Genomic DNA, 18,205 nt, shown 5'->3' on the forward strand with positions numbered 1-18,205 from the left:
TCAGCCGTGGCCGACAGGACAGGCTGACTTCAGACAAACGCAGCTAAGCTCTGTGAGGCTGCTGCCACGGGGAGAGAAAGGCCTCCATTCGAATCCCGGACTTCCCTGACCAGCCGTGACCTTGGGCCAATGATGCTTTCTGAGAGGCCTTTTCTCACACATAAAATCATCATCGTCTTCATCATGTATCTTTTGCAGGGTTCCTGGGAAAATTAAATGAGACCCTACGTGTAAAAGTGATCCGGCATGTCTCAAGTGTTTGACAAATGCTAGTTCTCTTCTGGGGGCTTTTAGAAGGATTAAGGTAGCAGAGGAGCGGGAGGTGGCTGGATCACAATGAGTGAGGGGTAAATAGAGTGTCCTTTGAGAAAAGTTAAGTTTTCACCCGCATTGGTTTTTAATGAAGTCTGGTTGCCAAACTATTCTTGAGTGGGACACTACTCTACGACTGAACCACATACATCTCTGGTTTCTACGGGGCATAACACTCATAGCTTTTTTTTCCTGGAATGAACTTAGTGATCATCTGGTCCCAGCCCATTCACAACTTGCAAAAAGGTCAGATGCCTTCTGAGGTCACACCTAAGTTAGCAGCTCCCCTCTGTGCTACCTCTCACCTCCCTTCAGATGTGAGAGAGCTGTAGACCCCCTGGGACTATGAATGCCCATCCCCTCCCATCATTCCTGGTATCTTCCCCGGGCTTCCCCGCCATTTATTACCCTTTCCTCCTTCCTCAACCCTCGCGAGTTTTACCATCTTCCTTTTTAAATGTGATGCTCGAAAGCAAATAAAATACACCAGATGCTTCTGACTATGGCAGAAAAAAAGAGGAACAGTGGCCTCATCATCTCCTGTGATTAAAGTAGTATGTTGGCAGTCACATCATGTTGCCTTTATAATCAACTGAAATCCTTGGGACTTATTTTTACACCCGAATGGATGTCAGTCAGCCTCTCTCATCCTGTAGGTGTGTCATTAGTTATTTATCTCGATAACAGAACCTTATGTTTATCACCATTAAATTCAGTGAGTTTGAGGCTATCGCTCCAGACCGTCAAGACCTTTTTGCGTCATAATTCTGTCATCTGGTGAATTAGTTTTACTTCCCCGTTCAGTGTCAGGCTGTTATTCTGCCAGTCACACATTTCTCCCTCTGGTCCTCAAGGATAACAGGATAGACTTTGTCAAAAGATTTGCTGAACTCGGATGCTTATTCCTCTGAGCTCCCTGTTCTCAGGACACCCAGGCTTACAGCAACACCATCCCAAATTCTAGTCCTCCTGAGGATGTGCGTCCTTTCAAATACTGAGAGATCTGCTAGGAAGAGGTGGCCAATATAGTTGTTATTGAACACTGCTGTTTGATCAGTTTACCCTTTACAATGATTTCCAAGGAATGGAACTAGGAAGGAGTCTACTATAGACTGAATATTTGTGTTTCCCCCAAATTCATACGCTGAAACTATGGCATTTAAAGGTGGGGCTTTGAGGAATTGATTAGATTGTGAGCGAAGAGCTCTTGTGAATAGAATTGGTTGGTCCCCTTATAAAGCCTCCTTTACCCCTTCTTCCCTTTGAGAGCACAGTGAGAAGACCACCCACCATCTGTCTATGAACTAGGAAGCAGACCCTCACTAGACATTGAATATGCAGGTCCCCTGATCTCGGACTTTGCAGCTTCCAGAACTGTGAGAAACAAATACTTGTTGTTTCCAAGCCACCCACTCAGTCTATGGTATTTTGGTGACAGTGGCCCAGACAAAGACAAAGTCCTTGAGAGAAGGAAGGGATGCAAGTAGAAATATCCAAGGTGAAAGGAAATGGGCAAACATGGCTTACTTCACACTTTTCTATGCGCAGGTTAAGCAGTTTAATGAATGATCATTAAAACGTAAGAAATCATGAGAGATTTTTTTTTTTTTAATTTTTTTTAACCTTTATTTATTTTTGAGACAGAGAGAGACAGAGCATGAACAGGGGAGGAGCAGAGAGAGAGGGAGACACAGAATCTGAAACAGGCTCCAGGCTCTGAGCTGTCAGCACAGAGCCCGACGCGGGGCTCGAACTCATGGACCGTGAGATCATGACCTGAGCCGAAGTCGGACGCTTAACCGACCAAGCCACCCAGGTGCCCCGAGATTTTTTTTTTTTTAAATTCAGTATAGTCAGAAGTGAAAATGGGCATTGTGTTCTGCCCTTTAGATTAGTTCAGTCTTTGCTGCCTAGAATCTAAAGATTGTATTTCATGCATATGCTTATTTATAAGTCTGCCAACTTTGATTTTATCCTTATTTTGAAGATGTCATGAGCACAAGAGAAAGGTCCATTTATGTAAAGTTCAAAATCACCTATGGTGTTACAAGTGAGGATAGTGGTTGCTTTTGGAGAGAAGGGCTGGCGGGGGCGGGGGGGTGCAGGGGCTGGTTTTTGACCTGGGTGGTGGTCACACAGGTGTCTTCACTCTGTGGACGTTTATCAAGCCACACAAGTGTGAACTGTTTACTTCTCTCTACATAAATGGTAAAGGGAAGCCAACTGGCAATGATCAGAATGCTTTCTGGAAGTCTCTTCTTTTTTTCTCACTGAGCACAGAGAGCAAAAGAGCGTACAGTTTAATTCATCAAGTTTTTGCTTTCTGAGTGCCTTGTACCCACAAAGCATTTTGTTGGGGCTCTGGAGGTAAAAATGAAGCAGATACAGCTCCTGCCTACAAAGAATTTCCAGTCCAGTGAAGGATAAACATGTATGGGATGTCGCTGTACTCCAAGGAAAAGTGTCCTGAGGTCCCAAGAGGGATCAGGTGGCCGCTTTTTGTGAAAAGCCATTTAAACAGCATTCCATATATTCAAGAACCACATGTAATCTTTAAATGTGAATTTTGATTTAGTAAATGACTTATTGTCTTACTACCCTACTCATATAATTAAGAGCTGCTTAGACTACTTTCCTCCCATTTTGTGGCCAGATCAAATTCATACATAATCAACAAGTGATGTGTGATTGTTATTACCGAAGATATTAAAATAGCGTATACTTTATAGCATTTTTTTCGAAGGTTGAACTTTTTAAATATCCCAAACAGGACCAATACTCAAGGAATTAAGTATAAGGCAACTTTTGACAGGAATTTTAAATAAAAAACCATCCACTGATGAACAGATAAGTAAAATGTAGTATAACCATATAATGGGATATTATTCAGCTACAAAAAGGAATGAGTGCTGGTACAGGCCACAACATGGATGAATCTTGGAAACATGCTAACTAAAAAAAGCCATATTCAGGGACCCCCCGGGTGGCTCAGTTAAGCATCCGACTTCGGCTCAGGTCATGACCTCGTGGCTGATGGGTTCGAGCCCCACATTGGGCTCTGTGCTGACAGCCCGGAGCCTGGAGCCTGCTTCGGTTCTGTCCCTCCCTCGCTTGCGCTCTCTCTCTCTCAAAATAAATAAATAAACACTTTTTAAAAAAGCCATATTCAAAAAGTCACATATTGTATGATTCCATTTCTTTTTTTCTTAATTTTTTTTTAACGTTTATTTATTACTGAGAGACAGAGAGAGACAGAGCATGATCACGGGAGGGACAGAGAGAGGAGGAGACACAGAATCCGAATCAGGCTCCAGGCTCCAAGCTGTCAGCACGGAGCCTGACTCACAAACCACGAGATAATGACCCGAGCCGAAGTCAGACGCTTAACCGACTGAGCCACCCAGGCGCCCCTGTGATTCCATTTCTATGAAGTGTCCAGAAGAGGCAAATCCATAGACTCAGAAGGTAGATTAGTGGTTGCCAGAGGCCAGGCAAAGGAAGGAGTGCTGAGTGGCTGCTAACAGGTACAGGAGGTTCTTTTTCAGGTGCTGAAAACGTTTTGGGATTAGACAGTGGTGACGGTTCCACAACCTTGTGAATATACTAAAAACCACTGAACTGTGCGCTTTAAAATGGCGAATTTTATGGTATGTGAATTATATCTCAATAAAAAATATACAAGGCAATTTTCAAACATACAGATAGAAAATTTTAAATCATAAAATGTTTTCTACTGAGAAATCCTCCACACAATTTTACGATACATCTCGCGAGTGCGTACCAAAAAACACACACATAAAGATGGAAAGTTGTAAAGATCAAAATGAGGAAATGGGCTTCCCCTTCTGTGAAAGTTACATCAGGACGGAACATAAGCCCTTACACGAGGCTGTAGAGGGACCGGGCCGTGACTGCTCCCGCCTGGGTCTCTACTTCTAATTCCGGAACAGAATTCGTTCAGAACTGGATTACCCGCATCAGCGAGTATTTTATGAACTCCCCCTTTTCTTAAGCTGATCGGCAACAAAAACGTTTTTGGTTTACCCCTCCGATAAGCAGCCCTCTCTCTGATCCCTGCTGGTGGAAATTAGAGAATGGTTTGTGCCAATCGGCCTTTCCAGGTGAGATGAGCTTTCTGTGAGGGAGAAGGAAAGGAATCAAAGCAGCCGGGCTCTGTGTTGGAAACCCAGGTAGGCCCCCAGTAATAAATACATTTATTGCTTGGACAGTAAAAAGTACTGGAGAGTTTAAAATAAATTCAGAGTTATTTAAACTTAATTTATGACCAGGAAAATAAACCCTCTCTTCCACCATTAATGTTTTTTATCTGGGCCATCAAATGTCACACGCTACTGATTTTGGATGTAAGGTCACTGGAAACAACATATCAGAGGTGTCAGCACCACAAATCAAGTGAAATTCCCTTAAAAATAAAAACGTCAGGAGTAAAATAATAGGCAATAGTTATTTCATGCTATGAGAGACTTGTAATATATCAAAGGGTTCACCTTTTTCTACCTTTATGATGTATCGCTTTGAACACGAAATATACTTCTGCTTAACAGATAAAGTAAAGAAAACAGGCATCAGAATGCCGAAGATAAGAATGACGATATATCATAAAACTATTTGGGGACACATAAACATTAGAAAGCAGACCGCTGAATATATCAAGAGACAAACAATGACCCTGCCTCTATGGGGATCTGCGGTCTGGCGTGTCGGTTATTTTAAGGGGTCATCCTACAGGTCACTTCGAATGGGATCTTTGAGATCAGAATACAAATTGCATTGGATTTTGGTAAGGAAATAAAGGATGTCTTAGGGCTGGTGACGCTGATGCAGTTCTATGCAGAAGTCCAAATCCTGAAGCAATCCCTCTGGTCTTTTATCCACAGATTGAGAAAACAGAGGCAAATGCCAATCTGCCAGGAGGAGATGAGAGATAAAGCAGACTTGGAGCAGACAGGTTCTTTATGATCCTGATGTTAAACACCTGACAGGCAGTGGCGTTGGCCATAATGCGTCGTTGTTAAATGCATTAACTCCTGGAAGAGTAAATTCGCCCAGGATTATACCTGATGCAAAAGCATCTGACTAAAAGGGTTATCAAAGCCCCAGGTAAAAATGACTTTGTTTCATCCTTGTGACATATCTTACAGCGATTTTCTAGGACGTTAAAGGTAAAATCTCACTTCCTAAGTCAAGGACTCATAATCTGGTGGATGAAATGGCTCCAGGGAAGGATAAAAGAGTATAGAGTCATTCACGTATAAGCACAAATTTCGCCCAAGATGGTAGTGAGCAGTTAGAGAAAAGCCATAATACTTTAGTTTAAGCCTCCCCAAGTCCTTTTATCATTGGGAGTGGGCGGCAGGGGGAGGGGGGGGAGGAGAGGAGGTCATGTTTGCCTGTCGGCAGAGAATGGGGACGGGAGACAAACCAGTGCCACCACTCTGTAAGCTTTCTACCGGGGTCACACCACTAGAGCCCCGTATCCAGCAGGGTGAAGTATGATTGCCTCCATATTGGAGCATCCTTCCTGGCTGCCGTGGCTATCGAATTCGAGGGATGAAACGGAACGCAAGACTTGAAAATCTATCTCCCTTCAGATGATAGATGAGGAAGCCGAGGCCCAATCCCAGGAGGGAGGTGCTTGGGGAACAGAGCAAGATGGGAACCTCCGCTGTGATGCCTGCTTCTGGCGAGGTCACTCGTGTGCATGTCACACACCAGCCCCACACGCGTGAAGCAGCTGTTCCACCTGGGAAGCCGGCTCCCCCCAAATGATCTCCAACTCGCCCTTGACTTACTACGTTTGTGATCCTACTAAGCCACTGAATTCTCTGCCTTTCAGTTTACCCGTGAAGCTGCTTGACTCCTGTGCCCATCGACCTTCCAGAACACGTCTCTAAGCTTGGGCATCTTAGGAGGACACTAGTATCCCCACATAGTCTAGCAGTTAGAAACCCAGACTGTTTAAATTGAAGTCTGGCTCTGCCATGGGCTAGCCGCAGGCCATTGCATAAGATGCTACACCTTTCTAAATCCTGCTTTCCTTACCCACGAAACAGGGACAAGGATAATAATACCAACCTGGTGCGGTATTGTGGGAATGAAATGGAAGGCTCTCAGGACCACAGAGTGTGCATTTAAACAACAGAGAACGAATTGCTTGAAGCAGAAAGCTGTTGGCCTCAGGGGTCCTGGCCCACAGTTGTCCTGCCACCCAGAACCTCAGCTGGCACCTGCAGACACAGGACCTGAGCTCGCTGCGAGAATGGCGTGATTCTGGGAAGGCAAACCCCGTATCCCCAGGGCTTCCCTGCTCTAGCCTGTTACCTGCTCAAATGATGGATCGTTCTCTGGTTAAGATGGGGTCCGATTCGGAGTCACATGGTGAGAGACACGAGCCCCGATGCCAGCCAGCGCCCTATTCATTTGTGGATTTGGCTTATTAGAGACAAATGATGCTGAGGCAGTTCTGTGGGCATCAGATGAATTATTTATACATCCACTTAAGTTGTTTTATCGGAAAGCTCGAATTCGTTTAAGTCTTGAGTTTTCCAGCGTAGTGTGTGAGCATTCTATCGAGCGTTTTCTAATCACTTTCTGAATCTTACTTTGGGGCACCACCTTGAAAATCCATGGGCTTTAAGACTACATAGCAAGGAGATGTCCATACTCAAGGCTTCACGTGTGAAAAAAAAAAAAAGATCAAAACCAAACTTAGGTTTCAGAAAACCATCCGTTTCGACAAAATGTTTATTGGGAATCTGTTTTTGAACCGATTACACCTTTGGAGGTCTAAATTGAAAGATATTTCAAATAAAATGTAATGATACAGCACTTTTTTTCATTTTCCCTAACTTTAAGGGAAGCTTTTTCTTCCTTCAGGCACACAATTTCACTCAAAAGTAATTGCCAACCCTGCCTTATTCTATTACTTGTAAATTCAACATAATTAGAGACACATTCAGTTCATTACTAGCTTGACTCTTTGCCCAGCTTTTTTTCAGCCTGTTGCCTTTTCAAAACACTTTATTAAAAACTTGTTTCAGTATCATATTCTTCAAAGGAAAAGAATAACTCCCAAGTACGTTTTATAGGTATGCTCATAATATGCTCATACTATGCTCATAATACAGGACCCAATGCCAGAAACCAATAAAATCAAATCACAGAACTTACATCAGAAGCCTGCCATAAACTCCTGCAGAACAGCTTGGGCATGTTTGACCTGGAAATTGAAATTCATGTGCTCTAACAACTAGTTTCACTCGAGAAACTGTCACCAGATCTTGCAATTTAAAAACTCTGCTCTTATTCCGTTGACTGTAATGCAATTTAGCCCCTAAATATCCTTTTTCCTCTGAAGAACTCCAAACACTTTCCCGTCATATTACCCAAAGCATCAGCCTTGTGGGCATTTATTAGTCCTGTTTTACAGAGCGAGATGCTTGGATGGGCATTGGTTTTCAGGTCAGATCATGGGGATAAGGAGTTTTGACTTTGATGTTTCAAAAAGGTGCTTTAGTCCCAGGAACAGGGAATTTCAGGAGAGAATGCCCCGGTGAGAGGGTGAGTCTATGTCGATACGGGCAACCCAGAGGTGGGTCATCAGGCTTCCTGGTGCATGTGTCAAATGGCCTGCAAGTTTGAAAACTTCAGCAAATGAGCCCGTGGGTGTACATGAAGTACAGCAACACTGGCTATTTTCAACACTAGCTCTTCAGAGAGCACTGAAGCAAAGCGAGCAGGCCATCCTGGAACCAAGTGCCAGGAAAGAGAAGCCGGCCCCAGGGAGAGGCAGTACTGATGGAAACGAGAGAGCTGTTCCGGGTCACCCTGTTACCTGGCAAGCTGAGTACCTGCCAGGCAGAAAAGTACAGGTGTAGACAAGACCAATTCTGGGAACTTATTTGTTAGATTTGCTGTTACACTCTGGACAGGGGTGCTTCAAATAGCTTACTTTAAAAACCTATCCAGGGGCACCTGGGTGGCTCAGTCGGTTGAGCAACCGACTTCGGCTCAGGTCATGATCTCATGGTTTGTGAGTTCGAGCCCCGCGACGGGCTCTGTGCTGACAGCTCAGAGCCTGGAGCCTGCCTCGGATTCTGTCTCCCTCTCTCTCTGCCCCTCCCCTGTTCATGCTCTGTCTCCCTCTCTGTCAAAAGTAAATAAACATTAAAAAAAAAGTTAAAAAAAAAAACACAAAAAACCTATCCATAACAAATCAAAACATGAAGATTTGCCTCCTGGAATCTGGAAGGTGTTTCTCTGATCAAGTTGCACTATGTCTGGTCCACAGCAAGTGGATTAGGGTATCTTAGCACATTGGCTTCCTGGGTCCCTAGCATTAAGCACTGAGGTATGAGAATGGTGACTCTGTGGTCACTAGGTAGAGAAATTGAGGCTGAGGTGTGTTGCTGGTCCCTTTCTTAATTTCCAGTTAAGATAGCCGGTCACTATCTTAATGTCAAGTGAAATACAAAAATTTGGGCCACACAGACTAGTTTACCATTTTAAGACCCCAGGCTTCTACTTGGCTAGGAAGGGAAGGGTCCCTCATGAAGAAATAAATATTTCCTCATTCTGCTGTGTTTTGTCAGCGGAAAGTATGGGATCCAGTACTCAATAAAATAGTCCGACCTGAACAACACATTTTATTTTTTTTAAAAATGAATTTAAGCACTGACCTTCCATTCTTCACAAAAAGTAATTCTAAATGGAGTAGAGACTTAAAAGTAAAATACAAAACTATGACACTTCTAGAAGATAACGTAGGGGAAAAAAAATCTAGGTGACCTTGGGTTTGGCAATGAGTTTTTAGATACAGTACTAAAAACATGATCCACGAAAGAAAAGCTTGATCAGTTAAATTTAATTAAAGTTAAAAACTTCTGCTCTGTTAAAGGCACTATAAAGAAAGTGGGAAAAAAAAGGCACAAACCAGGAGAAAATTTTTGCAAAACACATATCTTATAAAGACTTGTATCCAGAATATGGAAAGGACCCTTAAAGCTCAACAATAAGAAAACAAGTAACTCAATTAAGAAGTGGGCAAAAAAATAGGAACAGACACCTCACCAAAGAAGATAAAAAATGGCAAGTAAGTATATGAAAATACGTTCAATATCATGTATCTTGAGGGAATTCTAAGTTAAAACAACAGTGAGATATAATTGCACACCTATTAAAATGGCTAAAATCCAGAGTATTGACAACATCAAATGTTGATAAGGATACGGTGCAATAGAAACTCTCATTCATAGCAAATGGTATAGCCACTTTGGATGTGGAAGTGGTACTTCCTTTAAGGAAGTCTGATACTTCCTTAAAAAATTAAACATACTCTTACCATATGATCCAGGAGTTGTCCTCCTTGGTCTCTCCCCAAATAAGCTGAAAACTTGTGTCCACACGAAAACCTGCACACAGATGTTTATAGCAGCTTTATTAAAGTTTGCCAAAAATTGGAAGCAACTAAGATGCCCTTCGGTGTAAATGAATAAACAAACTAAGGTACCTCCACACAACAGAATACTATTTAGAAATAAGAAGAAAGGAGCTATCAAGCCGCGAAAACACATGAAGCAACTTTAAATACCTATTATTAAGTGAAAGAAACCCGTGTGAAAAGCCTAAATATTGTAATAGTCCAGCTATGTGACATCCTGGATAGAGCAAAACTATAGGTATGGTGAAAAGGTCAGGGGTTGCCAGGGGTTTGGGGGGCAGAGGGAGGAATGAATAGGGTGAGTACAGGAGATATTTAGGGCAGTGAAACACACAGCAGTGGATACATGACAGCATGCATTTGTCAAAACCCATAGAACCATGGAACACAGAGAGAACTCTAATACAAACTATGGACTCTCGTTAATAATATCGTGTCAATATTGGTTTATCAATTACAACAAAAGCACCACACTGATGCAAGATGTGAATCACAGGAAAAACTGCGCAGGGGAAGATGGGGTTTGAGGGAACTCCCTGTACTTCTCAGTTTTTCTGTAAATCTAAAACTGCTCCAAAAAAAAAAAAAAAGTCTAGTAATATTTAAAACAGTGATTTAGTAGAGACTTGTTTGATCAGATGACCCAAATTGCTCAAAACAGATCTTCTTGCCTTGTTCAGGAGCTGGTTTTCCAGGAGAGGCGCTGTAGATATTGGTCAGGGGCTCGTATTCCATGAGAAGCACACTAGTCACCTTTTACCGGGTCTAAACAATGCACACATACTAATTTTTAAGTAGTGGACAATGAGTCCTATCATCCCTAGTTTACAGATGAGAAAACTGGGTTTAGAAAAGAGTCAGGGGCGCCTGGGTGGCTCAGTCGGTTAAGCGTCTGACTTCGGCTCAGGTCATGATCTCGCGGTACGTGAGTTCAAGCCCCGCGTCGGGCTCTGTGCTGACTGCTCAGAGCCTGGAGCCTGCTTCAGATTCTGTGTCTCCCTCTCTCTGACCCTCCCCGTTCATGCTCTGTCTCTCTCTGTCTCAAAAATAAATAAACGTTAAAAAAAAAAAATTAAAAAAAAAGAAAAGAGTCATAAGGCAGTGGCTAGAATTCAGGCCTCTTGCTCACCGAAACTCTAACATTTACTGAATTAGCTCGTTCTCATATGCAGGAGGGGTAACCGTTTTAAACAGATGAGCAAGGTGTGACTGTTACAAGAAGACGACAGCTGCTAGTCCTGGCCTTGAGATGCATTGTGCTGTCACTGGAGATGGAGGGCGGCTGACGCACTCACTGCATCGCTCAAAGCTCCAGTCACACGCTGGGCCCTCCAACAAGAAGAACCTTACCTCCAGGACCATGGGTGCCTAGGATAAAAGCCTCTAGTCTCTGAGGTCTATCATTCTCTTGATGAGAAAAAAAAAACCAAACTATTGGATATTGAATTTGTTTGAATCATAACAGCATCTGCCAAGTAAGAGTATAATTTCTAGAAGAAAGGGAAAGAGAGAGAGAGATGGGTTGTGGGGATGCCGAGGAGGTTGGGGAGATGGAATTACATTTTCAAAACCAGAGTGTGATGATTTGAAATATCATTTACCAGTCAGGGTGGGTGTGGTTATACTCCAATACGAACAAAAATTTCAGCGGCGTAAAATGGTACAGGTTTATTTCTCACCCAGGTATGTGAGTATTCTCAGGTGGTGGGGCAGCTCTATCCCATTCTGTCCTCACTCAGGGCACGCCATCTAGAATGTCGCCAGTCACCATAGCAAAGAAATGGGGACATAAATCATGCACCTGCAAGACCTAAAGTCTTAGAGACTTCCGCTGGGAATCGATACACATCATGTCTGCTCATGTTTCATTGGCCAAAGCAAGTCACATGCAAAGAGATGGGGACATGAAATCCTACCAGGCACTTGGAAGCAGGGGAAAGGGCGTTACCAATGGGCGATAGTAATGACTGCCATCATCATAGCCCTTTATCACAGTTCTCTTTGGATGTCACACAAAATGGATTGTTTTTAGAGGAAGAGGTAGAGGAGGAAGGACAAAATATAATGAAATTGAATTGATGCTCCACTTCTTGGGCACTGCTCAAGTAGAGGCTAGACCAAAGATTGCCTTGGTGTGGAAAACTGTGTTCTAGCGATAATGCAGATTAGTCTTAGAAATGTAACTTAGGGAGAGGTTTCAAATCAGACTTGAGAGTTCTTCAGGAAACAGGTCAGCATCCATTGGTCAAATTGAACCCTATACTAACAGAGCATAGTTGAACCCCTAATGAATTAGTTTATTTCATACTAATCCATGGCTACAACTATACTCTTAATTCTAGGTGGCCTCCTGATAGAGCAGTGGGCTAATCAAAAAAGAGAGTCATTTAAGAGACATAGGTTTAGAAAAAAAATTATCCCCAGTAGAACCTCACAGGCAATAGGTCAGGATTTACTATCATTATCATCATCACTGACATGCAAACACTCGGTCTGATATTTTATTTTATTTTATTTTATTTTATTTTAATGTTTATTTTTTTTTTTAATTTTTTAACGTTTATTTATTTTTGAGACAGAGAGAGACAGAGCATGAACGGGGGAGGGTCACAGAGAGAGGGAGACACAGAATCCGAAACAGGCTCCAGGCTCTGAGCTGTCAGCACAGAGCCCGACGCGGGGCCCGAATTCACGGACCGTGAGATCATGACCTGAGCCGAAGTCGGACGCTTAACTGACCAAGCCACCCAGGCGCCCCTAATGTTTATTTTTTGAGAGAGAGAGAGAGAGAGAGCACAAACGGGGGAGAGACAGAGAAAGAGGGAGACACAGGATCTTAAGCAGGATCCAGGCTCTGAGCTGTCAGCACAGGGCCTGATAACGGGACTCGAACTCACGGATCGGGAAATCATGACCTGAGCCGAAGTTGGACTCTTAACCGACTGAGCCACCCAGGCGCCCCTCACTCTGATATTTTAAAATTAGGCTCACCTAGTCATTAAAATAGGACTCCAACTGATCTTACCAAAGTGAAATATGTGAACAAAGAAACTCATTATTCAGTAACCATTTAGCAAGCACCTACTATGTGCCTCACACTGTTCTAGGAAACAGACACAAATTACCACCCCGACAGAATGAATGAGAGGTGTAACCTTAGGTTAACTTGAAAGCAGTGATTATGATTATTTATTTTTAAATATCTTTTCATGAGGACTTTTGGGTTTGAACATCAGATAAAATAAATGTTTTAGTCCTTGGGAAATCTGGGTCATGGCTCTGCGTTCAAGCCTCATGGTCAGCTAGTGTGCATGGGGTCGTTCCCACCCCAGCAGAGCAGTTAGGACAAAACGCTGAGCCAGGAGGAGAATTAGTCTCCTTGCGTCCTCCACCGACTTCCTATATCACATCAAGAAAGGCACTTGACTGGTTCTGTGCTTAATTTCTCCATCAGTCAAAGGAAGGCAATATTTCTTGCTCCTGTTCCCACTCCTCCCAGGGTGTTCCATGGATTAATTACCTACGATCTAGGAAGTGCTCTAAGTGCCTCATAGAAAGGAGTTTTTTTCAAACACAATGTTCTACTTTGAAATGCCCCTGGAGAAGCACGGGCGTGATTTTGGTGTCTGGCTTCCCCAGGAAGGATCTATCTATCTGGAGATGCCACTCTAGCTCACTCAGTGTTCGTTTATTGAAAGACCAGCCCCCGGGTAAGTTTGGAGACCCAAGCAAAGCGACCGTGGTCCCCTTCAAATACACACCTCCCCCAAATTCACAGCAAATGCTTGTCTTGAACTTCTCTTCTCCCTGAAGCCCTTGGTGGACCATCTCGTTCCTCCCCTGACAAGTTCAGTCTCCCCTTGGTGGCAAGGTTTGAATTTAGATGCTGACACTTACCAGCTGTGTGATCTTGGGCTGGTTATTTAACCTCTCTGTGTCACTCCTCAGCTGTGAAATGGAGATAATAATAGCCATTTCACAGGGTGAGATGGTGGAGGTTTACAGGGAGGACGCAAAATACTTAAGTAGTATCTGGCACCTTGGAAAAGTGCCCTAAATGCTCATCAGTTTTATTATCCCAGCAGATGTCAGATTTGTATTGGACATTCTTACCACCCCGTTCCTGGCCTGGCAGCCTTCTCTGCCATATACATTTAAGGTTCTTGTAAGCATCCGTTTTCATCCTCTACCTGTTGCACTGTGTGGGGAGAGCTGATAGCATGACAGCCGATGTAAATTATCCTCTGGCCCGCGGGTGCCAGTTGGCAACACTGTAGTGGCCACACGATGGAGAAGTGGGGGCCAGGGCAGGAATGGGGTGGAAAGGAGGGACAAAGTCCTGGTGCCTGCAGAAGGAAGAGAGGGTAGGAAGGGTGATAAGATGATTCAGTTCAAATCAACTAACACATGTTGAGCGACACTGTTGGATGCACAGCACTGCACTTGTGTCTGTGGGGTGTGTGTGTGTGTGTGTGTGAGTGTGCACGTGTGTGGGCGAACACACACACACACACACAAGCACTCACATGCATAAGCCTGTGCAGGGAAAGGTATAGAAATGTTTAAAAACACAGTGTCTCTGTCTCAAGAAGCTTGCAATCTAATTGAAAGGCTAAGACAAGTAGCCAAAAAATTTAGTTTAGTTCAGACTATGACATGTGAAAAGATAAGAACAAATGAGGGGCCAAGAAGGACACCCAGTCGTATGGGGAGTATTGGAGATGGTTTCCTGATGAGGGTGGCACCTGAAATGGCACCTGAAACAGTAGGAGGCATTGCCCCATTCATTCCTTCACTCAGTAAAACTTTATTGAGTGCCTACTTTGTGTCAGGCGCTGTTCTAGGTCCTGGGGAAGCAATGGCAAACAAAATGGACACAGTTCTTGGTGGTAGCATGGAGAAGGGCATTTGGGACATGCGAAATAAGAAAAACAAAGGGACAGAGGCAGGAAAATGTAAGTTGGAGCATGGCTGGGAAAACGGGGAAGAAGCAGCAGCTGGGAAGGCAGTTGGAAGCATGCGTGGGAGGGTTCAAATGCCAGGCAGTGAGCTTGAACTTCATTCGGGGAGGATGTGCATGTCTATAGAAACATGAGGAAGTCAAGCAGGGCAGAGCTGGGACTGAGCAAACCTGATCCACAGGAGCAAGCGGAGAAGGATCGGGGAGGGGAGGGGAGGGACGTATCAGAGCCTCCCAATCTCGGGGCTACCGACTGCCAGTGAGGGCGCAGACACAGGAGGTGGCCGAGGGGGCCGCCGCCAAGGAAGAGGCAAGCCAGGGAGAAGCAGAAGATTTGGTGTCAGGCCGTGTCACCAGCCTGCCTTTTATAGGTTGTGTTAGCCAGGCTGTTACTTAACCTCTGGGACTCTGTTTCCCCATCAATGAAACCAACCAAAAAAACAAACACCACCGGAGAGTTGTTCTGAGAAATAAAAATAAACTGCATGGTTTTAGACCCTGAGTAAATAGTAATTACCGGGCACTGCATGGATGAAATAAGTAAGGCATTCACTCGTTTAACTTTTCTTGCCCATGGCCTTATTTCCCTACGGCAGTGTTGGAGCAGATCCTGCAGACAAACGGGTGATCTTGCCCCCACCCTTGGTGACGCTGAAGGGTCAAATGTCTTTACAGAGTAGGGAATGGGTGTTGTTGCTTAATGGGTATAGGGTTTCGGTTTTGTAAGGTGAAAAGAATTTTGGAGATGGATGGTGGTGATATTTGCATAATAATGAGAATGTACCTAACACTACTGAACTGCGCACTTAACAAAGGTTAAGGTGGTAATGTCATGTTATATGTATTTTAACCACGATTGAAAAGAAAATAAAAAATAATAAACGAGGGCAGGTGTAAGAGGAGATAACATTTTTTTTTTAAGTCTTTATTTACAGTTCCAAGTCTTTGTGACCAGGAGTATGGTGGGAATCAGCAGAGACATAGGATAATCTAGATGATTCCATTTGGGGGGTAGATGGAGAGCTGGGTGCGTTTGGACACACTGAGCTTGAAGTACCAGCCAGACACTGTGTTGAAGCCATCCTGCCAGCCAAAAGAAATGTGAAGCAGGAGGCTGGCACAGAAGATGCACATATGGGGACCATCAGGGCTGAGTGGGGTTGACACGGAGGAAACAGATGTCTCAGAGCTCCATGGAGGACAGCGGAGAGAAGGTGAGAAGACAGCGGCTTTTCTCATGTCAAATAATGGGGATATCCAGGAAAAGCAAACCAAACAGTGGTCTCAGTTAAAGCCAGGCCTCAGGGGGCAGGAGGATGAGAAGGACAAGCACAAGGGGGAAGGAAGGTTCTAGGCCTCTGAGGCAACACCAGGGCCGCACAGCTGCTGTGTGTGCAGCCTGTCACCTAGTCTACCGCCCACGCACCATACTTCCGCGGCTCTACCCCGTCGCCTCCCCCCATGGCTTGCCATTGTTTCCATCACCTCTTCAGACCCCTCCTGTCCCCATGCCTTCTGCTTCCCCCGAACCTCAACCCTGCTTTCTTCCTCAAAATGGCGGTTCACACCTCTCAGCTTCTCCCTGCCCAGCCTTTCAACTCTAGCTCCACGCCTCATTCTCTGGAGATAATTTCACCAGTACAGGAAAAAACGTGCAAATACAAAGGTCATGACATACTATTCTTTTATTAAATAAGTGACCACAGTTAAAAAGAATGGTGACAGTCAGTGCTAAAGAGAGAATGAGGGCATGGGAATCCTCATATATGTAGGTGGCAAGGTAAACTTGGTGTAACCATCTTGGAGATTAATTTGATGATATTTATTTTTAAAAAATTTAAGCGTATTCTCTTTGACTCTGCAATCCCACTTTTCAGCACAGAAGTTTGGAAATCTATCTAGGATGTTTATTGCAGCATGCTGAACGTTGCTTCAGCAGGGAATTGTGGAATATATTATGGGACATCCATTCAAAGAATTCTGATCAATCAATCCCTGATAAATCTGCATTTCTTGGCCCAGAGAGATTCTATGGTACAGACCAATATACAGAGGATAAGTCTACATAATAAACGCACACAAATACCCATACATCTACCTAGATATATACAGATGTCTGTTTAAAAATAGAAAAAAAAAATCAGGAAAAACATGCACCTGCCAATACTGATTATCTCAAGGGGATAAGATTTCTTAGGCAGACACAGGAAAAGAAAGGGGTAGAAATTTCACCTCTGTATATAATGTCTTTTACAAGTGGCAAAATTTGAGGGGGGGGGTGATTTTTCTTTTATGTATTTATCAGTATTTTTCACATAAAGTAAATTTAAAATGTAAATTGAAAAATATTCTCGGTAGAGGCACTCTCATGAGCACAGTTTATTCTTTGATATCAGGCAAAGACGGAGGTTTCTGACAAGCCAATGGATTGCCGGCAACTGGGTCACCTGACAACCCCCATCCAATCAGAAGTGGGTCGGGAGCAGGTGTTCCTGTCCGTGGCCATAGCTGGACTGTGGGGAGGGCGGTTTCGCTCGGAGGGGTCTGTGGAAATGCAGATGTCAGCACGGAAATACCTAGTACTTCCCACCTCAGCCCAGGACATCAACTGGGGAAATATGTATATTTCGGGGACATGTAGGGAGAAGAAAATTGGAGGGAGGTTAAAAGAAAACTAAAACAGTGCAATGCAGAGAGGGAAAGGAGCCAGTAGAGGGAAGAAATTAAATAAGAGACACGAGCAAGCTATTCCTTGAATAAGCATTTACCAAATGACTACTATGTGTGGGTGTCATTCCAGTGCTGGGCATAGGGCACTGAACAAGTACGATCCTTATTTTTATAGAGTTCGTATTCTCTTGGGAGGGAGGTTTGAAGGTGGGGGTAGAAACTGACACTAGAAGTTAGGAGTCAATTTAGCTGCAAATGACAGAAGACCTGACATAACGATAGCTTTAGCAAGTTACAGCCTAATTTCTCGGTCACATAAAAGTCCAGAGGGACATGACCCAGGGCTGGTAGGGCCACACCATAATGCCATCAAAGATGCAGGAGCCTAGTATCTTGGTGCTCTGGTGTCCTAAGTATGAGGCTTTCACCTCAGAGTCCAACGTGGCTGCCTAAGTCCTAGCAATTGCATTCACATCCCAGCCAACAAGAAGAAGGAAAGAGAATAAAAAGAGTGCTTCTCCTCCTTCTAAAGATACCTCTACTTATATTTGATTGACCAGAACTGAGACACATAGCTATGCCTCACTGCCAGGGATACTGGGATATGTGGTCTTGTTCTGACTGACCACATACCTGGCTAAAATTTGGGGTTCTGCTGCTAAAGAACAAAGAAAGAATGAATGGCAGGAGGTACCTGCTTGTCTCTGCCACAGGAAGAAGTCAGAAAATGAGCCAACAAAAATATCACAGGGAATAAATGGTTTGATGAGCAAAGTCCTGTGGAAAGAAACAAGATGAGGCTA

General features: G+C 43.9%; 1 protein-coding gene across 1 annotated transcript in view; it reads right to left on the minus strand.

Moving 5' to 3' along the window:
• Positions 1-411: 411 nt before the first annotated feature.
• Positions 412-18,205, minus strand: part of SKAP2 (src kinase associated phosphoprotein 2) — a 238,025-nt gene continuing 220,231 nt past the window's right edge. The window contains exon 18 of the mRNA XM_049641633.1: positions 412-9,743. The gene's annotated coding sequence lies outside the window, so the exon portion shown is untranslated. The remainder of the gene's footprint in view (positions 9,744-18,205) is intronic.

Source organism: Panthera uncia, chromosome A2, assembly GCF_023721935.1.
Source record: "Panthera uncia isolate 11264 chromosome A2, Puncia_PCG_1.0, whole genome shotgun sequence".
Taxonomy (NCBI): Eukaryota; Metazoa; Chordata; class Mammalia; order Carnivora; family Felidae; genus Panthera; species Panthera uncia.